This window comes from Oryctolagus cuniculus, chromosome 2, assembly GCF_964237555.1.
Source record: "Oryctolagus cuniculus chromosome 2, mOryCun1.1, whole genome shotgun sequence".
Classification (NCBI taxonomy): domain Eukaryota; kingdom Metazoa; phylum Chordata; class Mammalia; order Lagomorpha; family Leporidae; genus Oryctolagus; species Oryctolagus cuniculus.
This window is the reverse complement of record NC_091433.1, coordinates 186,693,905-186,704,609: the sequence shown is the minus strand read 5'-3', so window position 1 is coordinate 186,704,609 and position 10,705 is coordinate 186,693,905. Positions and strand designations below refer to the sequence as shown.

General features: G+C 51.8%; 1 non-coding gene across 1 annotated transcript; it reads right to left on the bottom strand.

The window, feature by feature from the left end:
* Positions 1-949: 949 nt before the first annotated feature.
* On the bottom strand, positions 950-1,007 carry LOC127490459 (small nucleolar RNA U2-19). The gene has a single exon (XR_007918408.1). It is a non-coding gene; the product is annotated as a small nucleolar RNA U2-19 (small nucleolar RNA).
* Positions 1,008-10,705: the final 9,698 nt, after the last annotated feature.

Here is a 10,705-nt window from a genome sequence, read left to right as displayed (position 1 = left end):
GGGATTTTTAAAAAGTTTATTTATTTCTTTTCATTTTGTTTGAAAAGCAGAGTTGGGGGGAGAGAGAGATCCATCTTATTTTTTTTGAAAAGTTATTTTATTTATTTGAAAGGCAGAGTTACTGAGAAACAGAGGCAGAGAAAGAGAGAGGTCCTCCATCCACTGGTTCACTCCCCAGACGGCCACAGCTGGAGCTGGGCCAATCCGAAGCCAGGAGCCAGGAACTTCTTCCAGGTCTCCCACATGCATGCAGGGGCCCAAGGACTTGGGCCATCTTCTACTGCTTTCCCAGGCCATAGCAGAGAGCTGGATCGGAAGTGGAGCAGCCAGGAATAGAACTGGGGCCCATATGGGATGCCAGCACTGTAGGCAGCGGCTTTACCTGCTACGCCACAGCACCAGCCCCGAGATCCATCTTCTATACATTGGTTCACTTCCCAAATGCCAGGGGGTTGGGTCAGCCTGTATGTAGCCGGGAGTCCAGAACTCAATCTTGGTCTTCCAAGTACCTGAGCCGGCATCTGCTGCCTCCAGGATTGCTTTAGCAGGAAGCTGGATGGGAAGTGGAGCCAGGACTCCAACTCAGCACGCTCACATGGGATGCAGGCATCCCAAGCAGAAGTTAACCACCGTGCCAAACACTTGGCCCCGGAAGTTTCTTTAGAAAGATGATTCATTTCTTACTCTCCTACTCAAATTGCCCAATAACGTATTGCAATGGATGCTAATAAATGAAGGTGAGTTAATTGTGTCATATCACTTAAATGCTTTTACAAATGCTAGATTCTGCCTTTTTTTGAGTTCATGTCAAGTATGGAAAACTTCAGTTATCGGTTAGTTGTAAAAGCTTTTCATGTGCTCAGAAAAGATTGGCCTTACACACACACACACACACACACACACACCCCGACATCACCCATACTGTTTTCAATTGTTTTATAGTTCTGCTTCTCTAAATCATGGACATCATGCATCAGGTAGACTAGAAGTTCTTCTGATGATCATATGATGATGAGCAGATCTCAGAAAAGAGTCTTCCCTTTTATCGGTTGTCAGAGTACTTTGAACCCAAGCAGCCTGTCAGCTAATCAGTGAGATTGTAAAATTTATTATGAATTTATCCATTTTTAATTATTTTACATTTCAATCTTTTGGTTATTTTTCTTTTTTGTAATTGAATTGTGTTATTCTTGTTCAGGGCCAGCCTTCAGATAGGCTCCTGTGACCTTTGATGGTTTCCTTGCTTCCTGGTACAACAATCTTTTTTCATCCTTATAAAAAAAATCCCGAAACGATAGATGCTGTATTACTGCACTTGACAGATGTCGAGACGGAAGATTGCCCAGGGCCACAGGCTGATAAAGGTAGAGCTGGAGGTGCGGGCGTTGTGGTGCTGTCTGGAACTGCTATCTGGAACGCCCGGTCCCATACTGCACTGCCAGTTCAAGTCCTGACATCTGTGCTTCTGATGCGGCTTCCTGCTAATGCACTTGGGAGGCGCAGATGATGGCTCAAGTGCTTGGGCCCTGCCACCCTTAGGGGAGGCCCAGGCAGAGTTCCAGGCTCCTGGATTCAGCCTGTTCTAGCCAGGAATATTTGAGGAGTGAACTAGGAAATGGACAGATCTCTCTCTCTCTCTCTCCTCTGTCTTTCAAATACATAAAAATAAGTAAACATTTGATTTTCAAAACAGATAGATCTGGGATTTGATCTTTACCATTCAATCTTGAACTCTTCAATGGTAAAGCGTATAGTCTATTTGAAGAGCTTCCTGCTATGAGGCTGGGAAGGCAGCAGATGGTGACCCAGGTGTTTGGGTACCTGCCCCCCATATGGGAGACCTGGATGGAGTCTCTAGCTCCTGGCTCCTGCCTGGCCCAGCCCTGGTTGTTGTGGGCGTTTGCAGATTGAACCAGCAGGCTGTCCTTTCTGTCTCTCTCTCTCCTTTTAAAAAAGGAAAGGATTAGTGAGTAGCTGGCACAGTTTGAATGCCTGGCCCCTCCAAAGCTCAGGTAGACATTGGGAGGTATTGGGAGGCAGGATCTTTGAGAGACACTTAGCCAGGAGGGCTCCCCCTTCGTGAACGGGTGAATGCTATTGTGGGAGCAGGTTCCTCGTTACAGGGCTGGCTGTGGCCCTCTCTTTGCTCTTGCACCATAGGGTGCTCTCCACTGTGTTATGACACAGCAAGAAGATCCTCCCTACATACCAGCATCTTGACCTTGACCTTCCAAACCCCCAGAACCATGAGCCAATCCATTTCCATCGCCCAGTCTCAGGCACTTCGTCACAGCCCAGAACACACTAAGGCAGGAGCATGGCATGGCGTATGGACTTCAGTGATCGCGTCCTTGTCTCTTGTCTGTGTCCCCAAGGAGCTCACCTTTCAGTGAGTGGGGTCTGTGAGTGGGTAAGAAAGGGATTCAGTGTGGGCTGTGGAGGCCTGGAGAGACTTCTGGAGTGCGATTCGTTATGGCCTTGGAAGCCCGAGGAAGAAGTTCTCTGGGAAGGGATATTCCAGGAAGAAAATGAGGAGAACAAGACAAGAGGCAGGAAGCCGCCTGGCAGAGGAAGCAGCAGGCATGCGTGTTTTCCCACTCACTCAGGTTCTGTAGGCTGGAGGTCAAGAAGGGGGGAAGGGGCCCGTGCTGTGGTACAGCAGATTAGATAGCTGCTTGAGACCCCGTGTTCCCTATCAGACAGAGTGTCTGCTCGCGTCTGGCTACTCCATGCTTCCAAGCCAACTTACTGCTAAAGCATCTGAAAGACAAGTGCTGATGGCCCACGCTTGGACTTCTGCTACCCACGTGGGAGACCCGGCTTCAGCCTGGCCTAGCCCCAGCTGTTTGGGCACTTAAGGGAGTGAATCAGCAGGTGAATGATCTTGTCCTCTCTCTGTCTCTCCCTCTCTCTCTCTGTCACTCTGCCTTTGCAATCAATAATTATTGGGCTGGTGTTGTAGCATAGTACTTGAAGCCATGACTTGTGACTGGAGTCTTGGCTACTCTGCTTCCAGTTCAGCTTCCTGCTAATGTACCTAGAGAGGCTCAAACTGAATCAATCAAGGAGGAGAAATGGTACGCTGTGTCTGTGGTTCCCAAAAGGCAAAAGAACATTCAGGTTCTGTGCTGTAGGAAAGGAAAAAAATTTGTTCCCAGATGGTCTTTCATATTATATTGCAATTTCTGTTAGCTCGTGGTTCCTTTGGCCTGGGATCTAGAGCGGTGGCTGTGTGTATGTCATAGACATGCCCCAGGATAGTGTCTTCCTGGTCCCTGTGTCCTCAATGATCATACAAATTGATTCTTAGTAATTTTGGAAAACTGAAATAAAATTTCCTTCCCAAACACGCACGCTCTTTGTAAGATTCCATGATGTGCTCCCGAGGATCTGTTGCAAAATGTCATCAGGGATACAGACAGAGCTTCACGTCCAAGATGTCTATCATACAAGTATTTATGTTAGAAAGCATTAGGAACGGCCCAGGGGTGCATGTGTGATTGCAGTGGAACCTGGTGAGGAGGGTGTCTACAGGGAGTTTAACTGCGAGAATGTTCTTCGGCTGTCCCATTCACTGAACCTGTCTGGAGTATGAAATTAAAACGCAAAGTGACCCCAGCTGTGTGAAAACAATGTACAGGAGAGAGGCCTGCAGGAACTGTGCCACGGCTGCCGGCGGTGCTGCGTCTGTGATGGCTGTCATTTGCCGCGTATTGCTTTTCTCCGTTTTCTAAAACGGGTGCTATAGGCTTTCACAACAGAGCCAAGAACAGCTGTGCAAAGTTGAAGCCGCATGTTATTTTTGCTACCTAGCACAGAACAGGAAAGTCCCAAGGCGTCAGGGATGGGCTGGGGAGGGTGGGCAGGCACCGGTGGTTCTGCAGAGCGGTTCTGGAAGAGGGGTGAGGTCACAGAGTGGACGAGAGGATGGGCTGGGGGGTCTCCGCCCTGGGAGCTCCTGTCCCTGTTCTGTGGCGACCTGGAAGGTGGCTGGGCAAATGCTGGGGAAAACTTCCATTTGACGGTGATTAGGGGCCCCGGTGGGCTGGGCAATCAGTGGGGCTTTGATCTAGTTAACCTCGCTGGGGGTCAGGCTGCCCTGACCTCGCGGTGTTCTCACTCCAAAGCTGCAGCCGGGTCAGTGCTCCCATTGTCTCCCAGGCCAACATTAACTACCGGGCCAAAGCACAGGGCCTGCTCCCCACGGCCCCGCTCCCCGCCCAAGGGGGCCAGCTTTGTTCCCGCCCCCGGCTCCCATTGTGCCTACTCAGGGGGAACAAACCCGCGTTCATTTCCTCACTCTAATGGCTCCATCCTCTTCCAGCCCATGAGCATTTTGTCCCTGTGACCCCAGAGGGTGCGGGGACCTTTTGATCTTGCCTACCTGTGGCCTGGCTCCCCAGCTGTCACGGCACCCACAGGGCGTGTGTGGAGTGTGCGGGACTTTGTTATTGTGGGCATGGAGACCAGGGAGGGCGGGCTCTTGCAGGAGGCATTTCAATCCTTCTGTCCATCGGACTGCACTCCTCCGAAGTCACAAGACTGAGGGCTCGGGCCATGGCCCTCTGGGAACGGGCGGGAGTCTCTCTGTCCCTCTAGACCCGTCCCACCACACCCTGGTGGCCTCGCCTAGCTTGTGCCACTCTTGGCCCCAGAACATTCCCCAAGCCTCTGTCGGCTCTCAGGATGATCCCGTGGTCCTGTGGGATGTCCTCCCCTCCTCCCCTCCCCACAGGCACCCCCAGACTCCACAGTCACAGCCCTGTTCCCTAGCCCTTGTAGCACTCTGATGACACTTCCACAGCCACCTGCCTCCACCTCTGCTGCCCCCTGTGGCTGTGAACTCCTCGAAGACAGCTGCTCAGTTTTCCTCACTGGTGGAGTCTGCCCGTCTTCCAGCCCCACTGCGCCTCCTCACTGGAACCATGGAAGTGTGGGGTTTAGTCACTTGGAGCAAGGTGCACGCTGACTTCTGCTGTTTTTGATGGAGCTTTGTGGAATAGACAAGAACAGGTACGGCTTATGGGTCCAGCTCTTCTGAATCTGGGTCTCAGGGGCTGGGAGGTGGTAGAGGTACTGGGAAGCCCATTGGTGGGATTTGAACATCAGGGGGACCAATTCCTTGCTGGTTTGTTTACATGCATGGCAACTGAACACCTGCTCTGTGTGATTATGGAATTGCTGTTAGCATCAGGAGCGCAGAAGGGAAGAAATCCTGTGCTCGAAGGTGGTAGCAGGGAGGCGACCTCGACCCATCAGGAGGTGTGGTGACAGGTAAATTCTTCTGCATGTTGAGTTTTCCATAGAGAGAAAGGAGCTGCACCTTAAAAGGGAACATTAACTTTTCCTGAGATGGATGTCAGCTGTTTACAACAACAAATTTATTAGGCAGTAGTGGGTAGCTTGAGAGAATCAATCTATGTCCTCCAAAGCCAACGACCTTGATTCAAATTCCAAGTCGTGGCTTTGAGGAAATGGCACTGGCGCATCCAGCAGCAAGTTCAGCACAGGCCTTTCTGCCTGGCCCGAGACAGCCGGATGTGCTTTATTGACATTTGTCTCCATGCCTCTTCAGGAACTCTGGGCTCGCCCGTCGGCCGTGAGCCAGAGCTGCCTTTGGTCTGTGCCAACATTTTAGGAATCCACCTAGCGTCCCCGCTGCAGAGGGGTGGAGCCAACTGTTGCTCTGTTAACTGCTCCCTTTCAGCCCAGATTTCACACTGTCCAAAAAAGTAAACTTGGGTGTTTTTCATCCGTCTCTCCATTCATTCAGCCATTTGTTCATTTCCAATGCAGAACTCCCCGTCAGGCCGTGCGTTAGTTATTCTCATGCATTCGTCCCACAAATGCTTTGTTTAGTGCTTGGAGCTGTGTTTGAATTAGGAGCTATCAGTGTGAGTGTAGGACGGTCTTGGAAATTATTTTGGTGGGTGTCACTGCCTCGAGGCCACCTAAGAAGTGCTGTGATGTGGGAAGCCACACATCTTCGGGAGAGCCCTCAGGAGGGCTGCAGACTTATCTAAGGGACGTCAAGGGAGGCATAAGCTGTGCTGGACAAGATCACCCTTGAATGCTTCTCGCGGGCCCCAGACCTGGACAGGTGAGGAAGAGGGGGGAGGAGGTGGAGAATGGTGCTTGGGTTCCACAGGAGGGCGGGTTGACAGGAAGGCCTTGGAAATGCGCTGGTGTCCAGATTCAGCCCGAGTAGGCTCTGACGGTCATTTCTAAAGGACTCTCAGAGACGAGGACTGGGTCTTGCATTGGAACCTGGAACCTCCTAGTGTGCTCTGGAGGCCGACCCGTTTCAACACCTTCTTCTTCTTCTTCCTCTTCTTCTTCTTTTTTTTTTGACAGGCAGAGTGGACAGTGAGAGAGAGAGAGACAGAGAGAAAGGTCTTCCCTTGCCGTTGGTTCACCCTCCAATGGCCGCCGCGGCCGGCGCACCGCGCTGATCCGATGGCAGGAGCCAGGAGCCAGGTGCTTTTCCTGGTCTCCCATGGGGTGCAGGGCCCAAGCACCTGGGCCATCCTCCACTGCACTCCCTGGCCACAGCAGAGAGCTGGCCTGGAAGAGGGGCAACCGGGACAGAATCCGGTGCCCCGACCGGGACTAGAACCCGGTGTGCCGGCGCCGCAAGGCGGAGGATTAGCCTAGTGAGCCGCGGTGCCGGCCTCAACACCACCTTCTGATAGGCTGCCACATTTGCATGTGCCATTGCCCAATCAGCCCCACCTCTGCCATCTGGAAAGTCTCCAACAACACAGAAGAGACTCAGCATCCTCTAGAATGCTTTGCACTGCGGGCACAGACAACTTCTGAGAGCATTTACTGTGTGCAGTTGGGTGACATCCTCATCCCCACGCCCCGGATCCGTGCAGAGAGGCCTCCGAACGTGCTGTCTGGATCACAGGCAGAAAGATAATTATTTGTCTTTCTCATAAGGAAAAGCTAATTACTAGAAGGAATCCCAGCGTAATTACACAGCTAGGCTTAGTGGCTTTGTACACATTGCTTCCTGACAAAGACGTCCCCGCTAGCCCACAGCCATTTCTTGGAGGTGGAGACAATCAGGTCCCATTCTTTCCAGCTTGTCGTCCTGTTGCCTGTCCCTCGCCGATGACCCTTTGGGACAGGTAAAGGGAGTCAGGTGTCTGGGCAATAGGAAAGGGAGAGTGGTGCTTTCCTGACATTTGCTCCTCACAGTGACCAGGTAGAGGCGTTATCAGAGTGGTCCCGGGATGGTGTGTGTGGGGGAGACCACAGGTGCAAAGGGAGGCCCTATGCACCTGCTGGAGGTCTCTTTGCCTATAGGAGTTGGAGTGGGGACTGAACCAGGTCTTTCTGGTTGGGAAGTTGGCCTTTGTCCTCACAAAAACAATGCCATTGGATGTTCGACTTGGCTGGGAGCGCTCCCTGTGGGGAGCAGCCAGGAAGGGAAGGAGGAACCCCACTTCTCACTGGGCCTAGGCCAGGTGGGAGAGACTTTCGATACGATAGAGTGTAACCTCTTTGCTTTTGGTTGGGAGCAGGTGCACCAGTTGCAGGGTTGATGGGACAAGTTGTGGTCCTCAGGGGAGGTAATAGTGCTCCCAGCCGGGAGGGGGGAGGGAAGGGGGTGTCTCCAGTGGCACTTCACATTCCCACAGGCTCATTTCTGTCCCAGCCTCAATGATGACACTGAGCAAAAGGGGCACAGAAGAGAGCCTATGGCTTTGGAGTTGGTGTTGCTTTCTCCATATGGAGAAATGGGTCAAGAGACCCTTTAAAGCTGTTCTAGGCAGGAGAAAGAGCCAGAGCAAAGAACTGAGCAGACGCCAGCTGCACTGCTGTGCTGGAAGTGAGGAGAATGCGGTGCAGAGTCCCCCGTGGCCCCTCACCGGGAAGGTGCAGAGAGCCGGCAAGGTGATCTGAGAGCTTCCTTCCTATTTTGACACTCTGTGATTCAGTGTTTAAAATCTATTTAAACATTTACAATGCCATTTGGACACATCAGCCAAGGATTTTAAACTATTCACACCCTTTGACCTAGTAAATCCGCTTGGGGAAATTTTCCTGAAGGAAATAGATATACAAATAAGGATGTTCATTACAGCGTTGTTTATAGAGTAGGGGAAAATTGGGAATAACCGAAATATCCAATGATCGGGGATTCACTGTGCAAACTGTGTTATATCTTCACAATAGTTTTTTAGAGTGCAATTGGCAGAGTGTTTATAAAAACACAGGGAAATGATTATGTCACAATATCAAGTGGGGTGTGAAGGGATATAAAATTGTGCATCTATTCACAATGATGAAAACACACAGTCTCACAGAGCAACACCCAATTATGCCTAGGAAAAATCTAGAAGGAAGTTGTTGATGGTGGCTATCTTCGATGAGACCATAGGGGATTTGAAAAATATTTTTTACGACTTTTCTAGTAGAATAGTTAAACTGCACCACTAAGCATGTTTTAAAAGTTTTATGTACTAATTTATTCATTTGAAAAGCAGAGTGGGAGTGAGATCTAGAGCGAAAGTGAGAGAGAGAGAGAGAGAGAGAGAGAGAGAATCTTCCATCCACTGGTTCACTCCCCCAAAGTCTGCAACAGCCAGGGCTGGCTGGGCCAGGCTGAAGCCAGGAGCCAAGAATTCCACCTGGGTCTCCCATGCAGGTGGCAGGAACCCAAATACTTGGGCTGTCATGCGCTGCCTCCGAAGGCGCATTAGCAGAAATCTGAATCGGAAGCAGAGGCGGGACTCCATCCCAGGCTCTCTAACAGGCGATGGAGGTATCCTAAGCAGTCAGTTACCTGCTACACTGTCACACCCATCCCATTCCTGTATTTGTAATAATTAAAATGCAAGACAATGTCAAAATAAAAGTAACAACAAAGATTCTGGCAGAAGGCCAGGCTGTTCTCACTGTGTTGTGCCAGTGGGGGCCTGGCTGGCCCTGGGCCAGGAATGAGGCAGTTGCAGGCCAGGGAAGAGCGCTGGGGGAGGGAGGCTGTGCATGGAAGCCCTTGAGGTGGTGGTGGTGCTACGGGTGGAGGTGGACCCTAGGCCCAAGGGCAGAAATCTTAGTGATATCAACTCCCCAGGGTCTCTGACTGAGCACCTGTTACTATAGAGCCCAGGACGCATCAAAGACCTGCAAGAACCTGAGCCGATGTGGAGACATCTGTGTCTCTGTTCTGTAAAACATTCCAAATGGCCTAATTTCCAGCTTCATCCTTCTTGGGAAACAAGGGGAGGCTGAGTGGTTTCCTGGTCGCGTCCAGTCTGTGGGGTTAGCGTCAGGCTCCAATCTTGCTTTGCCTTTTCAGAGGGAAACGCTAACCCAGCCCCACAGAGGTGGGCACAGAGATCTGAACACGGTCCTGCCTGCAGAGGGCCCGAGGGGCAGGGCCTCCGTGCTCAGTAGCTGTGTCTCTGTAGGGTTCTTCTGAGCCAACCAGCACCCCGACTTCCTCCTTGGTGGGGAGAGAGCTGTCTGTCCTGGGAGCGCTGGCTTTGATGATGCCAGGGGCAAGTTGGCCACTTGCAAGCTGGCTGGCTGACTGTCCTCAGTGTGGGAGCGAGCGCTGAGGGAGCCCCGCCAGGAGGTGGCCCCACGGACGTCCTGCCCTGGCGCTGAAGAGGACGCTCCGCTCCTGCAGGACGCAGAGTGTGGGCAAGCTCTGCACTCTGCCCAAGGGGTTCACAAGATTGGGGGACTGGGGGCAGAGCCAGCTTCTGGGGCACGGGCGTGGTTCCTGGCTCGGCTCCTGGGAAGGTGAGCTTCCGGGCGTGCCCTTCTGCTCCGGTCTTCACCTGCTTGGCACAGGTTCCGTGAAAGCGCTCAGGTCCCTTGGCAGTCAGCCAACCTCCCCGATGTCGCTAAACGGGGACAGCACAAAGGTTGAGCGTGACCAGATGGCTCAGAGAGACGCTGGGAGGCCCGTGATGGCTGAATAAGTGAGGGGCTGAGCTGCTAGGATTTGCAGGGTTATGAGGGAGGCTGCCTTGTCCAGAGAGGCGAACTGAATCAGTGCCTGCTATTCACCATGGCAACCCCATCTCTGCAGAATCTCAAAGCCATTTAGGCCCAACAGTCCCTCTCTAAAAGGTAGATTCTCTTGGGAAGGCGGCGTCTTACCCACTGTTGGTCACCGTTAGATCAGCTTAGTAGGGGTAAGCATAGCGTAGGTGTCGGCTAGGTTCCAAGAGGGAGGGCTGGACAGAAGTAAAACCAGACGAGAGATTCACAGCAGAGACACCGCAGAACAACCTCTCTGGCTCCCTGAGATTTAGCGTTTCTCTGAGTCTAACTATGCGAGGGTACTTCAGAAGGCTGAAGGCTGGGGCAGGCATTGGGTGCAATGGTTAAGGATCCACTTGAGTGCTTTTCTCCTGATGTGGGTTTGCGCCTGAGATGGACTCCCAAGCCCAGCTTCCTGCTAGTGCACACCATGGGAGGTGATGACTCAAATAGTTGGGTCCCTGCCACCCACATGGGAAACCCGGACGGAATTCCTGGCTCCTGACTTCAGCTTGGCCTAGCCTTGGCCATTGCAAGCATTTGAGGAATGAGTCAACATACAGGAAGATCTCTCTCCATTTCTGCCTTTCAAATAAAAAGCTCATGGGTAATTGGAACTAATAGACAATATGGATTTTCCATGGACTTTTTGAAGATTCCCTATAGGCTTAATTGAAGCCTAGGTGTGATAATGATTTAG